Source organism: Lissotriton vulgaris, chromosome 3_1 (assembly GCF_964263255.1).
Source record: "Lissotriton vulgaris chromosome 3_1, aLisVul1.2, whole genome shotgun sequence".
Lineage (NCBI taxonomy): Eukaryota > Metazoa > Chordata > Amphibia > Caudata > Salamandridae > Lissotriton > Lissotriton vulgaris.
In genome coordinates, this window is record NC_141689.1 from 1,697,305,047 (window position 1) to 1,697,324,086 (window position 19,040).

Sequence of the window (19,040 nt, forward strand, 5' to 3'; positions counted from 1 at the left end):
TGTATTGAGTGTGTGTTTGTGTGTGTGTGGAACGCAAGTCATGTGATACAATGTATCAATACCAATGAGTAATAATTACCCACTACTAAATTGTGTTTTGCACCAGGGCTAAACACAGCATGAAACAAAAGAAAAAAGACTGAGAAAAATATATCACGTTTTTCCCACAGGCCAAATATGTTTACAACTTACCTGATGATTACCGTGTGTCAAAATCGCGTTGACTATGTATGAATCAAAATTGCTTTGACTATATATGTGTTTTTTCTTTTCCCATTTCTCCTTTACTTCTAGAGACCACATTTGGTCATCTTTTTCTTTTGAAAGGGCCTACTCAAGCCCTAGTACAAAATAGAGTGGCCTATTTTTGCTACCCTATTTTAGGACAATAGGCATACTACATTTAGTGAATTACCTGAGTTTTTCTAGTAGGGACTAACAGAGGTCCTGATGAGTAAGCAGTAGGGGACTGCTTATGAAACATGTCGACCAAGTAGGTCGCATTCCAGCCCTACCACAATTTCCAGCAAGAGAAGCTAATACATCATTTTTTTCTACTAGCCAGGACATTTTTAAGTTTCTTTTATATTCACACACTTAAGTCCCTACACATTCCTTATCACTTACACAACCATCACATCACATATCGCCTATTCTCAATAAAACCAAGTGCTCCCGCGTAGTTCGTAGGTCGCAGCACGCCCCGCCCCGTAGAGGGATGGGAAGACATGATACTAAGAGATTCTTAGTGTGTGAGGGGTATTTTAAAAACACATAGTGCTTACCTTTGCCATCAGCAAAGATTAGCCCTCCACTCCCCATTTGTTTTGTATAAATAAAATTCATTAAAAAAATAATATTTTCTGCACGCATTGATAGAATCGCATTGTTTGTATACATATTCCAGGAGGGTGATTCTTTCACCAATATCTCTACACTTCCCGAATCTGTTTATTTGGACGGAACACACCGTCACCATATGCCTTGACACCATGACAAATCAGGTAGTCTTTAGTGAGTTCAATGTTGTGATCATGTACAGACCTGGGGCCCAACAGACTAAAGCTGATTTATTATCAAAATGGTGACACGATGGCCAGGACAAGAGTCAGGGGCCTCACAAAACATTCTAGCTTCAGAACACATCATTGAGCTATGCGACCAAGACCCATTCCTAGACAAAGTCTGCCAATGCACTAAGCCAGCAGACATTGAAAATAACATTTACATGTGTGATGGTTTCCTTTATCTCAGCACTACATTGTATATTACCACTAATGATCTGAGACAAGAAGCCTTGACCTGTTGCCATGACACTCCATTAGCAGGACACACTGCGATAAAAAAAAACACTAGAAAACTGCAAATGGTAGTTTTGGTGGCCAAAGTTTTCCAAAGACGTACATGATCATGTCCAAAAATGTTACATATATACCCTGAATAAAGCTTTCCGTTCCATTCATGCAACTTTATTGCATCCATTGCCAGTGCCCCCACAACCATGGCATACCATCAGCATAGACTTCACTGATTTGCCTGCTTCCAATTGTTTTACTAACATATTAGTAACCATAGACCTATATTAAAAAAAGGGTGCATTTTGTTACCATAAAACAGATATCAAATTTCAAGGCACTCTCTCTTTTGTTCGTTCAACAAATAATGCATCTTTATGGACTTTCCTTAGCCATTGTTTTAGATAGAGGCCCAGAATTTGCTTTCTGATTTTGGCACAACCTGTGCACTTATTTGAACACTGACGCTTGCCTCTAGTTGGCCTATCACTCACAAACTGATGGGCAGACCAAAAGAGAAAATCAGGCCCTGGAAAAAACCTGATGTGTTTATTGACAAACACTCCCACAGCTTTGGCGATCTTACTGCAGTTGGTAGAATTCACCTACAATAATTCCAGTCACACCACTACCGGGGTATCACCCTTTTACCATGTAACTGGGAAGAACCCACGTATGGTATTTGAAGACATTGAAAAGCAGACTGGGCCTTTACCCACTGTACAGTAATTCATAAGGCATTTGGCCCTACTGCAATAAAAAGTACTCAAACATCTACAACAACCAAAGCAGACATGACAAAGCAGGCCACTAAACATCATATACAAGCCCCTAATTATAAAAAAGGGGATTAGGACAACTTAAGTTACAACTTCGATATGTGGGTCTCTTACCTGTGGACAGTACAATCAATCCTGTGGCTGTATGCCTCTTATTACCCAATGAAATAAATGTCAATCCAGTATTTCATGTGTCCCTCCTAAAACCCTACTGTGCCCAGACATGCCCAACATCTCCAACGCCTCCTATTGCTATTGTTGAACAGCTGGAATTCGAGGTTCAAAAGATCCTAGATGCCAAAAGAGTGAAAGAGCATTTATATTACTTCATAGACTGGAAAGGGTATTATCAGGATGATCAATCATGGGTGCAATACCCCCAGCTGTTTCACCTATTTCATGCATGCTTTCCAAAAAACCCTGCCTAGTAAGCTGGGATGGAAATGTCATGACGCTCACCCCCTTGTGTTCTCAGTCTTTCTTTGCCTTGTATAGGGGGGGCTTACGGGATCGAGCACACGTCCAATTTCTTCCCTGGCTGTTCAAGGGATTCAGTGTCCTGTAGGCTTGACAACGTTCTTGGCATAGTAATAATACCCAAGGTCCAGGGCCAGCACGTTATGAAACACCTAAGTACAAACAGTAACATCCCACAGGGACTTCGTGCTGACTCATCATGACTATGGAGATATTTGGGCTGAATGAAAAATGTTCCTGCCTCTGTTGTCTGCAATTTTCTCTATATCACGAATCTGTTTTGACATGTCCATGTAAGTGCTAATTCTTGGTTTTCAGTTTTTCACATTCAACATATGTGCTGGCAGTGGGAACCACATGCCATCGCACAGATGCACTTAACTTAAACCAAACGTGTTGAGCCAAACACATGCCTGTAAGTAATTTGAAAAAAAGATGACTAAAGTTCAATTCATACAATTAACAAATCCAATGAGAAGACCAAAGCAAATAAGGAAATCTAATTGACATACTTTTGATTCAAAGTTTATTTGAGAACTTTCAGTAAAAAACCTCAGGTTTAAATAAAATGTGTCTGGGTGCTGGCATGTGTTTCCCACTGCTAGCATGTACGATAATATTTGGGCTGACTTATAGGCACCATGAATATAGGGGTATTTGAGCTGACCTTAAGGCACATCACTATAGGGATAGGTGGGCTGACTCATCAGTATTTGGGAACAGTATTTATATCACACTCAAACCACGAAGCAGTGCTTAGCCTACACACTGGTTTAAAAGGATGGATCCTATTTAGTGATCCCGCTCACCTGAGCATCTCCCCTACCTGGCTGAGCTACTTCTGCATTGTGGCTCCCCTGCGAATCTCTGACACTGTGAACATCTTCTCCCCTGCAAATCCAGTGATGCTACAAACTCCATTCCTGCAATGCTGCATGGCTCTGATGTAAATCTCTGACACTGTGGACATCTTCTTCCCTGCAAATCCAGAAACGCAGCGAACACCAGCACTGCAATCCCGCACCTAACAAGAGAAAACATGGTTAAGTACCATCCTTAAGGATAGTGCACTAACGGACAGTGTATCAATCAAAGACTTGTTTTTATGATGCTGAAAATCAGAAAACAGGACAACTCTTGACCATTGAGACATTGTGTTCTTTTTTTTATGTGTCCATCAATGCCTAGGCATTCGCACCCAGTAATATTCTTATATGGCATCCTTTATTGTGGGATGTACGTTGTTACAACGCATGCTTTTACCACGCATGCCTTTACAACGCAGGTTTTTCTACGCAAGTCGTTACAACGACTTGCGTTGGGGGGTGCTGGATAGTGAATAGTTTAATTTACTATTCCAACTCCAGTCTCCGTGGATAGGAGGGAAGGTGTTGGATAGGAAATTAAACTATTACCTATCCTAGAGCGCCCCCAGCGCAATTCGTTGTAATGACTTGCGTTAAAAAACCTGCGTTGCAAAGGTACTGCGTTGTAAAAGTTGCGTCTTAAAGGATGTTTCCCTTTATTGTGCTGTAGTCTTTGAATCCAAAAGCACATTCATGAGCACCTTGTGCCTAGTGTTGAACAAACAATGTGTACCTTAGTGTGGTGTGTAAAAACTGAATATAGCTTCTGACAGGAGTGCTGCAACTCAAAAGGTTACACTTGATTATTGAAAGTCTATGCAGCAATAGATTCATTATTGTGTGAGTCACTGTTGGTATGCATGTCCAATGTAAGAGGAAATATCTCACCACTACTCATTTGTTGAATAACCTCTCTACTTGTATTTGCAGTACAGCTCACCACACACTACATTAAGCATATATCATGAGGACGCTCTCCAGGACAGAGAAGAAACACACATACAACTCTAAGAAGATGGTGGCTGAGCTTGAAGGTACCCAAGTCTCTCTGTTTGGTATTTTGTCCCAACTCCCCTTCCCTTCTTAGGAGGCATTTGATTCACGGTTCCAAAATCTGATCAAACACCACCTTAAGAGAGATAGGAGGTCTAGCTTCATCTCTGCGGACGAGACTTAGGTGAGTGGATTGACATGGGCAGAACCACACTTACACCTGAGTAGGCTGTGCCAAGGCAGGAAGGGAGGACCTCTCTGCACTTCAAAGCCCTTCTTTAAATTCTCCATCACTTCAAATGCACTAATGGGTATAAATACTGGACCTCTGACTCCATGAGTTCTGGAAACTTCTGGACCTGTGGATACTATACCAAGTAGAAAAACTGCTGTGCTGCTGAATGAGTGTAACTCATCTGAATGCTGCTGCATCGAAGAAGGCAAAACGCCGAAACGTGTCTGGTCGCAGTGGGTCTTGAAATAAACTGTGAACCTGCTCCTGAGAGTGCTTTCTCTTTTCTTCTACATTTGAGGCAAGTCAGAGCTTCAATTTACTGCAGGAGACACTGCCCGCTAAAGCACCCGTTCTTTGAGTGCGCCAAGTAGGTGTAAGTCGAGGTAGCTTTTATATATATATATATATATTTATATAATATAATATATAATAAGGCCCAGATTCTGCATTGCACAAAAATCTCATTTATAACACATTGTAATGATCTCAAATGTGCTCATGATAGACCTGCTAAAGATATCTGTGAGGTTTTAAGATTTTATGTCACTTCTTGTGATGTCACTTTCTGTGGGGTCATGGGTGGTGATACCCAGTGGCAGCTGCTACCGAACTGGGGTGGTAGGGCGGGGTGGGAGGAATAATAAACACAATATAGCACTTATCTGGGTACTGCCGCTCCTCCATACTCTTCTCTTCTGATTTCCAGCTGCACGAAAGCACACAGGCTCGCTGACTGCCCTAGCCAATCACGACACTGCATGACAGCAGTGTTGTGATTGGTCTGAGCAGCCTGCTTCAGCGCTTAGAAAGAGAGTAGGAGCCTGTGATTGTTCTCCACCTGGCTGTGCAATACAACCGGGTGGAGAACATGCTAAATGTGCATGATTTTTTGGCCAAGCCATCATGCGCACTATGAGAGAGCCCACTGCTCTGGGCAGCCCAACCCCACACCGCACCTAAACCAGTATGGAAATAAAAAGAAAATAACATAGTGTTATTGTCACTTTATATTTCCTTTTTGAACTTCTCAGAGAGCAGTGGGCGACGCTCCGTCACCTTGGCGGAGGAGCCGCCACTGATGCCAGTTCCATGTGCCATGATGTCACTTGCATACTGCCTAACTTGATTAGTCTCCCCTCTTCTTTGAGACCCACAGAACACACTGATGTGGCCGAATGGGATTTTTCAATGAGTATGAAACTCTGTTCCTTCCGGCATCTCATCTGCCAAACCCGTCTGCAAAACCCCAGTACTCTAAAATACACATATTTTTGAAATACAAAAGAATTGTGAAGTAAATGAATCTGTGCAGTATGGCCCTGAGGTTGGGTTTTGTAATATATGACAGTTCAAAGAACTGATATTATTTCCAGCACATGCCACGGTGTAAAAGATGTCCAATAAAAGTCAGCTGATGTGTTTTTCCACAGTAAACATGGTTGAACGCCATATTTAGCAGTTCATGGTCCATTGCTTTAAATTATACACTTTCAGCTTTCGAATAAGAGGAGTGTTTTGAAATCGTAGCACGAGTGCTTCACGGTGGTAAAAGCATGATTTGAAATGCTACGTGTATTGTTTTCAGCATTCATACCTCTCAAGGCCGCAGTGCAGATAGAATCTGAAACTCATGACCTGCGTTGGAAAAGAATAAAGAAGTCACACAGCGTCTCTTTAGATCATCTCTAATGAGGTTCTTTTTGACCCCGGCCTCTTTGTGGCCATGAATAACAGCAGATCTATAGAGTTTCATACAGATAGATACACGACCGCTTAGGAAAGAATGGAAGCTGAAGGGTGGCTTTAGCCAGGTTACGTGTAGCTGGTTCCTCGTGGTCTAGTCAGGGTCACCCGTCGTTTGACGTGGTTTAGATCCTCGACTCTCTAACAAGCAAAAGCCTGGCGAGAGGTATAAATCCAGGGGTCAGAGGTCTACTTGAAGACTGAACCTAACTACCTCGTCAAAATAGTTTTTAGATCCTCAAAACACTTCCTTCATGCTTCCAATTTACCACTTTATCCATTTGAAGATTACTTTTGTGCACATATTGACATTAACTAAATGAAAAAAAACATTTAGGAACTCATTTATGAGAAATGACGCATGGCTACGTGAAAGCAGCGATGCGTCACTTCTCAGTGCGCACTCCTTGCGACATTCCCGATGCGTCATATTCAACGTATGACGCATCATGTCGCAAGGAGTTACAGATACGTCAGTATTTCTGACGTATCTGTAAGCGCAAAAGTGACGCATTGCTGGAGTGTGTCACAAAAGTGACGCAACTCCAGCAATGTGTCCTTTCACATGGGGCAAGCCCCATGTGAAAGGGTCTGCCTCAGTCTTACGCCTGCTGTGAGGCAGACGCAAGATTTTGACGCAACGGCGTCCAAAAAGTGACGCAGTGAAATCTCATAGATTTCACAGTGTCACTTCTACGACTCTTCCTTGCATCAATACGCCCCTTGCATACATTATACCTGGCGCAGGTATAATGTGGCGCAGGGGTTTACAAAGTGACGCATCTACCTAGATGCGTCACTTTGTAAATATGGCGCAACAAGTCTCATTTTTTACGCCACTGGTGCGTCACAAAAAGTGACGCACCGGCGGCGTAAAAGTGACGCACAGCCTCCTAAATGAGGCCCTGACATTTACAAGTTTAAACATTGCTTTGCTTTTTCAAACTTTCATAAAATACATCAGAAAATGTAATCCGCTGTGTTACACCTGCACTGTATTGTATTCTCTGCTACTACTACTGTGAAACTGTACTTGCTTGATACCCCTGTACTATATTGTATTCTCCACTAGTACCCGTGTGAAACTGCGCTTGATTATCCATTTGTATGTCACTGCAGCTTCACTGCGACACCCATGGTAAGGCACTTGAATAGTTTTTCTTTAGTTGTTTCCTACTTACTTTGTTTTTCTTATTGTCTTTATGCTTTGTATTTCTTATGTTCTGTATGCTGTCTATCATGTTTGCCATTGCTTATCATCTTACTATTATATTTACCATTAGCATTTTATCATTATTTATTTGTGTATTTTTTGAATATTCAATAAAAATTATTTGGAATCAAAAAAGAGAATGTAAAGATAATACTTTCTGATCAGTGAACAAAAGTATTAATTTTGAAATAATAAAGGAATATAAATTTAGTTTAGTTTTCACATGCTGAATATGAAAATGGACAAATTGCAAAACCTCTGCCAACGTTTGCAGCTGTCAATTAATCATATTGTGCACTAGGGGACAAATGTCCACATCTTCCAATAAAACTCGAGGAGCCATCTATCCATTGATGAGTATGCTATGAACACAGAAAGCACTTTTTAAAACGAAGCTGCATGGAATGTGAGATGAGCTTAACACCATGCTGCCACAGAAAATGGGACCAGTTCACAAAAGCATTTATGAGTATGGGAAGAAGTGGCGGCTAGCTGAGATAGTGCTGTGTGGAGGTGAGGCGGGACGGGGCTGGGTGTGGGGGGTTTTGGAGTCCGACATACGACGGTAGATATTCATTTATTTATGTACTTTCACCTTTGCCGTTGTATGTCGGACTCCACTACCACCCACCCTGCCTCACTGCCCCACAGCGTTACTTCTGCGAGCCGCCACTGATGCGAAGTAGTGCTACAAGAGTTCACATTTTACATTCTCTAACATGCCTTTGCGAAGCAGCCCGAAAAGGCCAATTACCCCTTCGTAAACGAGCATAGTGGGCACAGTGCTTTTGTATTTATATCAAATGTGTAAGAATTTTTTCTGACCATTCCCATTTTTTGCCCTTTTAGATATTTTAGGAGCAATTCACAAAAGCATGCAAGAGCACATAAAAAAGTATCAGAGGAGTACTATTTTACAACCTCACACATGCTTTTGTGAATAGTCTTTAGATTATGCAAAGTCAGCAAAGGAGCATTCAAATGCAACTAAAGCATCCCACACCAAGTTCAAACAGCGTCATCTGGACCAGGCAAGCACGGTGAGGCAAAGAATGGCGCGGGGGAGTCGACAGACAGGCATTCATTTATTTAATTATACCTATTCCGTCGTCTGTCAACTTCAGCCCGCGCCCACCGCGTTTACCTGTGCCATCCGCCTCTCAGGTGAAAGTGTATTAAATGCTACAGGCATGCACAAAGATTCAACCAAGTGTAAAAAAACACTCTGGGGTCTATACACAAAAGCATTTTGGAGTATACAAAGTGGTTCTCCCCTTGTATGGTTTTATGGGAATATTCAGGAAATATGAATATAGCATTAATAAAAAGAGACAAGACTTCAGACTCCTTGTGATTTGATAAAACGAAGTTTGCTATCCAAGGGCGATTTAAAGAGGCATTCAAGAGTATTTAAATGAGCGCTCTTGTAATACTAGTTCCCAGACTTATAAATGCTTTTGTGAACCAGTCTCTGTTTTCATAAAAATGTTAGGTCCAATTCATTTTGTTATGTAAAATAGTGTTCCGGTAATACCACTTCAAAACCTACTAAAACAGTTAACTGAGATGCCTATACTGTACCTTGAGACTTATTTCCAAAGGGCCTGGATCTCAAATATTCACTCTTGTAGTACTCCTGAACTTCTGGATTAGCAACATGCAAGCTATGCATATTAAAAAAGGATAAGTCAGTTGCAAACCATTAAAGTTACACCCATCATCATCATGATCATCATCATAAACTTTACTCGGTTTTAAATAAACCATAAAAGTTGCACAACAGTAATACAATTTAAAACAATCCCTGCTTGATCAATAGAAGAGCGCCATACTTACAGTAGAGAATAATAAATAGTTAAAAAAAAGGCCAGAAGAAAACATACATTATTGATCCATATTGTTCCTGTAATTAACACAAGTAAAAAAAAAAACAGTATAAAAGGTAAACAGTCTTCTTTCAATATTTGCAAATACATCATTGCGGGCCGAGCCTGGTTAAAATTCATTCTTTTTAAAATTGGGACCAGGAATTGTTTTCGAGGGAAAGCATAAAAGTTACATAAACCATAAAATGCAGCATATCCTGCGGAGACTGATTGTCGCAGCCGCAGGACGCTACCACCATGCCTCTAGTAAAACATTTTGGCTAGGCAAGTAGGAGGTGAAAAAGGTTAAACTGAAACCTTGTTAGCAGAAATGTATCATGCAAAGACAGAGACCCCATAAGGTACTGCTCTGTACTAGTGGTTGTTTTAAGTGTAATGTGTGTTCGCACACTAGATTTCTCAACCTCCTTGGCTTCCCTCTCCATATTCCTCTATAATAAAAAGGCTGCCTTTATTGCTTCCACATCCTTCTTTACAATGGAGTCAGGATTATTAAATAAATCCTGCCCGATCCAGCCTTTCTAGACTTCTCTTCACATAATTCAGCCACGGGATATGTGCTGAATTATCAATAGCCATACAATCTCTTAAGATCAAATGGGTGAGAGGGATATCTGTATTCAGCCAACTTTTTAACCAGCAGGTAAGTGGACACAAAGATAGTTTATCATTTAAGTAAGAGACCCCTATTTCCTCATGAGCCACCATATTATAAGTGCTCCGGGGAACACATAATAAGCGCTTCAGAAAACCATTTTCCGATATTTGAAGGGTCTGTCCGGCATTATAGCCCCATAGTTCGCTGCCATACGAGGCTATGGATAGACGTTTTGCCTTATACACTTGCAACATAGCCCCTGTAGGCTTCTTCCCTATCTTAGAAGCAAAATTAAAGATTGCCGAGTTCGCCTTCACCATGTTCCCTTTTGTTTTCTGCAATAGTGGGCCCCAATTCATCTTATCGTCAAAAAGGTCCCCTAGATATGAGAACACTTTGGTACATGGAATTTCTGAGTCTCCCACTCAAAATCGATAATTCTTCTTAACCCTCTGCCCCACCAGCATGACATACAATTTAGAATTATTAATCAGCAAATCCCTGTCTTAACATAAAGCTTGCAAAAGCAGATAAAAGTGTTTGTAGCCCATTTTCAGTCCTGGATATGAGAACGGCGTCGTCCGCATAAAGCAGGACAGGAATCCCGCGCCATCCTACACTCGGGTAATCTGCATCAGTAGCCCTTTAAACCTTATCCAGGTCATTAATATACAAATTAAATAAGAAGGGGGCCAAAATACAACCTTGCAAGACACCCTTTTTAAGGTTAATATCCCTTGTGACCCGCAAACCCTGGGTAAACCTAATATTGACTTTGGTGGACTTATGCAGGTCCTCCAGGAAGTTAACAATACCATTATCCACTTCCATAGCCCTCATGGACTGCCATAGCATCCTCCTGTTAATACAGTCGAAGGCCGATGACAGATCCATGAAAGCCAGATCGATGGTCCCAGCGCGTACAACGGTATACTTGCTCAATATCAGGAACAAATTGAGACATTGAGCTATAGGGGACCGACCACGCACAAAACCGTATTGAACTTCCGACAAGATCATATGTTCCTCAGCCCACGATGTCAGTCTCTGAAGAAGGACCCGCCCTACCACCTTTACCACAGAATCAATTAAAGAAATAGGTCTGTAACATGATGTACTATTTCTGTCCCCTTTTTTGAAAACAGGAACTATTATAGTTGTTGCCCATGACTCAGGACAGCCGTGCTGTGCTGCCGCATTGAATACCTGTTCTAATAATGAGGCCCAAAAGGAAGGATCTGATTTGAAAAGATCTGGGGGGATCCCATCCGGTCCAGGTGCTTTACCCACCGTTAATCCCATTGTACCTTCCAGGATTTCCCCATTTCAAATGTTATTACTGCTTCATATGTGTCATGAGGGTCTCTATCACTATATCCATTCCTGATATCGAACATAGATTCAAAGTGTAATACCCACTTCTCCTCGGTTATGTAGGATTCAAGGCCCTCCCCCCCCCCCATCCTTCGTAAACAGAGGCCTTTTCACAAGACCCCAAAACTTCTAGCTATTTCGAAGGGTGCTTGATTCTAGCAATTCCCTCCATGCTTCTTCTTTTAGTGTTTCCTTTCTTATGGTGAGGGCCGCCTTATACCCTCTATGACAGTTTAGAACATCAGTTTTATTTCAGTTTTTTTTACAAGGCCTCCGTCAACATTTTTGCAGCTTTGGAGCAGTGGGGGTCAAACCATCTAGGTCCCGACCTAACATTTCCTTTCGCTGGGGTACTGAAGGACCGGGTTTTAGAACCGAGCGGCATCAGGGAGAACGCCTGAAACCTTCGAGTTCCCCTGTCTTGGCAAACAGAGACATGGGATACTTCTTGATGACGTCAAAGACCAAAGTTTATTGGCTGCAACCAGGAACAGAGATCTACGAAGCACACACGGGTGGTTCGTCAGAGACTGCACAAATTCAATAAGCGGAGCATGGTCTTTTATGCCAAAAATCAAGCCTCAGGCAACATTTCAGATTTACATTCGGTGCATACAAACTGACCAATGACAGTGTAACATTTTGAAAGTAGCGTATGACGGCAAACTCAAACAATCCCATTTTCCGTTGTCCAGCCCACCAGAAGTGACCACGTACATTCCAGATTTCCTGTTCGATCAGGCTGGACAAACCCATCATAAAGCCTTCACCCCAAATCAATGATTATGTCGTAAAGGAAAGGCAGAAGCAGATTGGAATGGAGATAGAAAGGTGGGAGCAGTGTACCATAAACTCGGGCACGTCCTGCTCTTTGATCTTTATCAAACCCGCTGCTGAACAAGGAACTGGCTCAGCGAGGTCGGCCTCAGGCAAGAAGTCAGTTCGGCCAGGTCATTCAGAAGTCAGCTAAGACGTACGTGTCTCAAGGACTCGATCGGCCACAGTCATCGCGCCTATGTTAGGGCAACCACACAAAATGGCCGCTGTATACAAAATGAAACCCGCAGGCTCAAACTAAATCCTTAAATACAGAGTGTTCTCCTATACAGATTCATACGAAAACACTCAGACACGCTACACTCGCCATTTGCGGTCTGCTGACACCAAAATCGTCCATTTCCGACGATCTTTAGTGAACGGGTTCGGAACCATCGAACCCAGTTTGCGAATCACGGAACCACAGAACATAGAAGCATGGACACCTTAAGTGAAATGATGTGATAGGCATTTAAAATCTCTATTTGCATAGATTGCTCCTCTAAACAGATGGACAGTTTATTGCTACATACAGATTTAACCTCATTGTAAAATATTTCTGGAGTAACTTGAGACCATTTTAATCTACGCCTACCTTCAACTAAGCATAGTACACCCTTATTCACTTCCTCTATACCCTTATCTGCCAGTAAACCTGACAGGTACAGTGTTAGGGGATTATGGTCACTGAATTCACTCCATGAGATTTTAAAATTCTTCATAGAAGACTGTAAAGAGGGTGAAATTAAGATATAATCTATAAAAGATCCCTTTCCCTGGCCCTTAAATGTAGGCACAGTATATTTAGTGCAAGGGGCAGCTAGAGACAATGTGGCTGTCAGATCTAGTTTATTGATCATATCATTTAGCATCTCACCTTGAGTTGTACCACAGCTCATAAAGGCTCAAATCTACTCAGATCAGGCCTTGAAGTAAGTTATAAATCGCACAGGGCCACTCAGATACTGCAAGGGACTCACATAGAAATAAATGGTGAGCAGAAATAACACTACTCACACAAAGGTCAACACTGTACTCTACATAACGTTTTTCCCTTTTATTTTTAGTAGATGGGTTTTTATTTTTCTGGGTTATTTCCGATTATTGAGTCTTCCTTGTTAATTTCACTGTCCTTCTCTTTGTGCTTCTTCATTCAACATCTTTATTACTACTTTTTTCTAGGTTGACATTCTTCTCTAAAACGGATTTTCAGCCACAGGACCCCAGTTACCTACCCTTTCCTTACTTTCCCATGCCATGATTTCTGCTTGCTTCTTCCTCCTTTTTATATCTAGTTGTGCCTCCAAATCCTTTTGTTCCTTCCCTTCTGGTTTGCTGTAGGCATGGAACAGGATAGATTAAAACCTGTGTTTTTTCCCATTTTTTAAATTATTTGTTTCTACTTTTGTAGGAAATTCTGCTCTTTTTGTGGGTTTTTTCTTACATTCATCAAATGTTTTGACCACTGGCAGACTGCAAAAGGTCCCTTCAGTGCATGTGCTGTAGCCTCAAAACATAGTAACTAATGTAGAAAAAAATCAATTGGCTTATATGAATATAGAAAAGGTAGCAATGGACTAATAATTGCACCTCATATTGGTGTGCAAATTATAATGGGAGTGCAATATTACCTGCAGAGCACAGGAAATTTGGAGATGGTGCGTCTGAGGTTATACAACACCCTAATACCACAGGTGTGAGTTACAATAGGACCGAGGATCCAATGCAGTACTTTTATAGCAAGGAAAAGCAAAGCACTCAATTGCATATTAGCAAAAAAATTTATATAATTCAAATAGTCAGGACTTATGATTAGATAATATATTTCTTTATTGAGATGATGCATAGATTCAATGATCTTCAGTTCATTTATGTTTCACAAAATTCAGGTTCTTCAGTCCTTGATAATGAATAATAGCCAACACGTGTTTCATCATACAGTGACTTTTTCAAGGCTTGGAGGTATAGAAGGATATACCATAAGCACGTCGTAGTGTTGCCAGTAATTCCTGTGAAAAACAATTGGTGTTTTCGGTCAAAAGCACCAGCTATGGGTATCAGAACCAACACAGGCATAGAAATATGAATATAGGTTCTAGCGGATCGTTAAAAGAAAACATGAGAAATGTTATCAGTATTTCCACCTACTGATGGACGAGTTTTGTGGAATTTGCACTCACATTCTAAACACTAATTTTCTTAGAAACAGTGATTCCTCATTCCTGCGGGGATTATGGCTATATGACTCATTTGGGTGGGTTATCCTTTTATGAGGAGAGGTTGGCATGTCTGGGCCGCCCTTCAATCGTATTGAAATAGTGCTTGTTGGAATAGCTCAGGTCACAAAACACTAGAAAAGATGCAGAAATTAGGTGAGCATAGATTGAGAAGTTTTTAATGTTAGATATATTACAGCCACCAATTAAAACCTATGTAGTAGAAAGAAGGCAGTTGAAACAAGAATGCTGTGTGAACCTAAAGAAGATCAGAAGAGAATTTAGAAACTGCACTTCAGTAATGTGATTTAGCACTTTAAGAAGTCCTGTTTTCCCATACGAATTCAGAGTTAAAAGTAATATTGTTACTGGATGTTTGTACAACTGAGAGACACTGAGGTTGCAGAACTAAAGATGGAAATTAAGGCAGAAGACCTTAGGCTGTATTATGGTTTCTGTATTTTCTGAATTGATCATTAGGTTCAAATGCATACTACTCTTGTTATGACTCTTGTATTCTTTTAAGTGTCTTAACGTTTGTTCTGTTGCAGTGGCTATGGTGGTTTCTCAGCTGCCATTCTACCTTGAGTGCTCAGCTGAACGACTGTTGTTCCTGCAGTTACTTCCTACAATTTGTGGGTTTTTGTATGGATCTCTTATCATCAATAAATTGTAAGCACAAAGTCTTCTGCTTCTTCATTTCTTGGGTACCACATTATTTGGCAACAAGGGCACTATTCCACTAGTCAGGCCACCGAAGACAGCTTTCTGCAGGATTTTGTTGTTTATCGTTTGCGCATTGTGGTTGAAGTATTTACAGCGCTGACCTTTCCCTGAGAGATCATGTTTGTCTGATTTGCGCTAAGTATCTATGTGGCTGCATTCAATACGGGGCAGTTGTAAGTGAGCTTTCTTTCAATTTTAAAGGATGCATTTACTGTCTTCAGTCTTTTACGTTTGTGATTCTATCTCAACACTCTGTGATGGGGTGCACGAGCATCTGCATGTTGGAACAATCACAAACTCTGAGATGCTTATTCCTTGTGACGCCACTGAGGGAGCTGAGTGTTCTGGGCCATATTGTCTTCGTTCAACCTCCCGCAACACATAGTGGGGCATACCATCTATTTAGTTGGTATTTAGTCTGCACTAGTTATTGTGAGGCGTTTTGCGTTCACAGTGCACAGAATACAAATTTAAATATGTGCTTCTAGATAGTCTTGTTGTTGCAGTTTTCTTGAAGGTGGATTTTATTTCATTTTTCATTGTTGGGAATAACTTTACCTTCAATCTTTGGCTTCCCATTTACATCCATTGCAAATTAAACCAGTTTTGCAAAATCCAGGAAAATCTTTACTGAAATGGAGACAATGGTAAAGATCCTTTGAAAATTGCATTGTTGCTATTGATGGCAAGAACTATACAAATGAAAAAGAAAGAAAGAAAGAAAGAAAGAAAGAAAGAAAGAAAGAAAGAAAGAAAGAAAGAAAGAAAGAAAGAAAGAAAGAAAGAAAGAAAGACAGAAAAAAAGAAAGCTTTATTGTTTGGGTGTTTTGGACATGTGCAAGAAATATTTGATAATCTTCCGGAGACAGAGCCTCCCCTGACAAATTCATTCCTTGGGATGTTTACATGGAAGCTATCAAAAGATTAGAAAAAGAGATTTTCCAATGACCCTAATATTATAATTGAGAAGCATGTTTTTAACATCTTGTGGATGGGAAAGTTGAGGAGTATAGATACAACTTGCAAATTTCAGCTTCCAAGTGTTAATTTGGCAAATATCTAGATATATATTAACGTGATCAGTTTGTTTTCCACTGTTCCAGCAAAAATATACAAGAACGTCTGCTTGCTTGCAGAAATCCTACACTGAGAGAAGCGCTTGATGTTGCCAAGTCTATAGAACGATTTTGCATGCCCACCAAAGCAATCACATGTGCTAATCTCAGCAATGATCCAGGTAGTGATGTGTCTAGTAAGAATTTGTAGCATGACAGTTCTAAAGGGAAGTTTAATCTTAGTAATTCTTAAATATGGACCTGTTACAGATGTGGTTCCAGGCAGCACCTTAGAAATAATCCAAATTACCCAGCGGTCAACAGGAAGTGTACTAAGTGGAGAAAGCTACAGCACTTTCACAGTGTCTATAGATCCTACGTTAGAACAAGCAATGTACCAATAAAGATCAACGCTTTGGAAATATATGATGAAGATTCAAATGAGGGCATAATCAACTACCTATTATTGACAATTGAGGATGTTCTAACCACTTCTTCTTTCAGGCCTCCATTGGCGATACTAATCTAGAAATGATGGCTGATTCTGATTCCCCAATCACAATTCTTTCAGATGTAACTTTTTACCCAAAAAAGTTTACAACATTTTTCATACAGTCAGATGTCCAATCAAAGGCTTTTGGTAGTAAAGATATTAAAATGTTTTTTTTTAATTCAATGTCTTAAGACTTAAAACAACTACTAATGTGTGTGTTGCTAGGTTGGTTAGCTAGTATGAGTATAATACGCAAACCTGGAAGTAATCAGCCACTTGTTATGGGGGAGTTGCCTATTGCATCTCTCGAAGTAGATGATAAGAAAAAAGTGACATGAATACAACTTTGGTTAAATATTCAGACATTTTTGCAGATAAAGTGGGTTATGTCAAAGGGGTAAAACATGATATCAAACTTAGATCTAATGCTATCCCTGTTAAGCATAAAGTCAGATCAGTTCCACTCAGTCTTTGGGATGAGCTGAAGACTCTATTGGATGTGTTATGTAAGGATGGTATTATACGGCCTGTGGATTCATCAGAGTGGGTTTCGGCGATAGTTTGGCAAAAAATGTCAAGTTGCGCTTGTGAGCTGATTTAATGTGTATTAATAAGAATATCCTTGTGGATTGCCATCCTTTACCTAAGATTCAGGAGGTGCTCATGGCAGTTGGTGGTACTACTTGCTTTCCACCATTGACCTTAGATCAGCAAATCACCAATAGGCATTATCAGCAAGATCACAGGATTGACAACGTTTTTACCTTTTGGCAAATTCAGATTTCTGATTTTACCTTTTGGCCTAGCATCTGCTGCTAGTGTTTTCCAGAAATTGATGGACTCATTTTTTTAAGGCGGCGGGGTGTATAAGCATTCCAAGATGATATTCTTATAAATAGTAAGCACAATGCTGTATCCGATACTGTTTTGAGCAATTTAAGCAAAAGAGGCATGAAGTTGTGTAGTAGAAATGCAAATTTCTGATGAATGAGCTTGATTATCTAGGTTACACTACAACAGCAGAGGGTATTCAACCTAAGCAAAATGTGATTGATGCTATTAGCAAAGCACCTGCACCTACTGATAAAGACTTGTTAAGGTATTTTTAAAGATTAAGCGAGTACTACGCAAGATATGTTCACAGGTACACCGTATTGGTGGAATCTCTAAGATATTTTATCAGAATAAAATGAAAAGTTTATATGGACAGACGAACAGGATACAGCTTTTAGGGAAGTCCAGGATATGATTGTGCATGCACCTGCTTTACAACCTTCAATAGTGGTGATAGTTGTGCTGTTATTGTGAATGCCAGTTCTAAAGGATTGGGTGCTGTAATCACTCAAGATCATTATGGCAAAGAGCGCACCATAGCTTTTAGCTCTAGGAGTCTTAGTAAATGTGAGTCGAATTACAGCACCATTGAAAAGGACGTTTTGGCTTCTACATAGGCTGTTGAAAAATGTAAATCTTATTTTTGGGGTCACACTTTTGACAGTAGGGGCTGGCAGGGAATGAGAGTGGAGGGGCAGGGAGAAGGGGAGTCACAGGGTGGTGGTACTAAATAAAAAACACACTTACCTCCTCTCTGCTGTCGTCATCTCTCTGTGGGGAAGCAGGAAGCACATAGGTTCCCTCCCCTAAGCCAATCAAAACGCTGCAATGCAGCATTGTGATTGGTCTCAGTGCTGTGGATCAGCATTCAGATGGGAAATGGGAGGTAGACATGTTCTCCACCGGGCTGTGTAATGCAGCCTGGTGGGGAACATGAAAAGGGCACATAACTCTTTGGCCAGCCCAATAGGGTCGGCAACCAGTCATGTCCTCTTTAGAGTGCAGCAACCACCACTCCTCCCAGACATCACGGAAAGCCCAGCCCACTAACCCTGTCTGATCATGAAAATAATATGATAATAACAGAAATAACTTCTGGTATTAACATTTTATTTTTGCATTTACACTGCTCGAGAGCAGTGGGGTGACACACCTCCGCTTTAGCGGATGAGCCGCCACTCACTTTTGGCTTACTCACTTATCACAAACCACTTATATATCTTATGAGTGTAAATGGTAGAGGATCAGCTTCTGCAAAGTTCGTGAGGCTCCTGTCTAAATTACAGAAATATCATTATTCTATTAAATATATACCTGGGGTTAAGAATTATAGAGCAGATTGTTTATCATTCATGCCAGTAAAGAGTGATTTGGAGTGTGATGTTAAATAAAGATCAGGAGTGTGTTGTCTCTGTCATAGATGCATCTATCCTATTTTTCT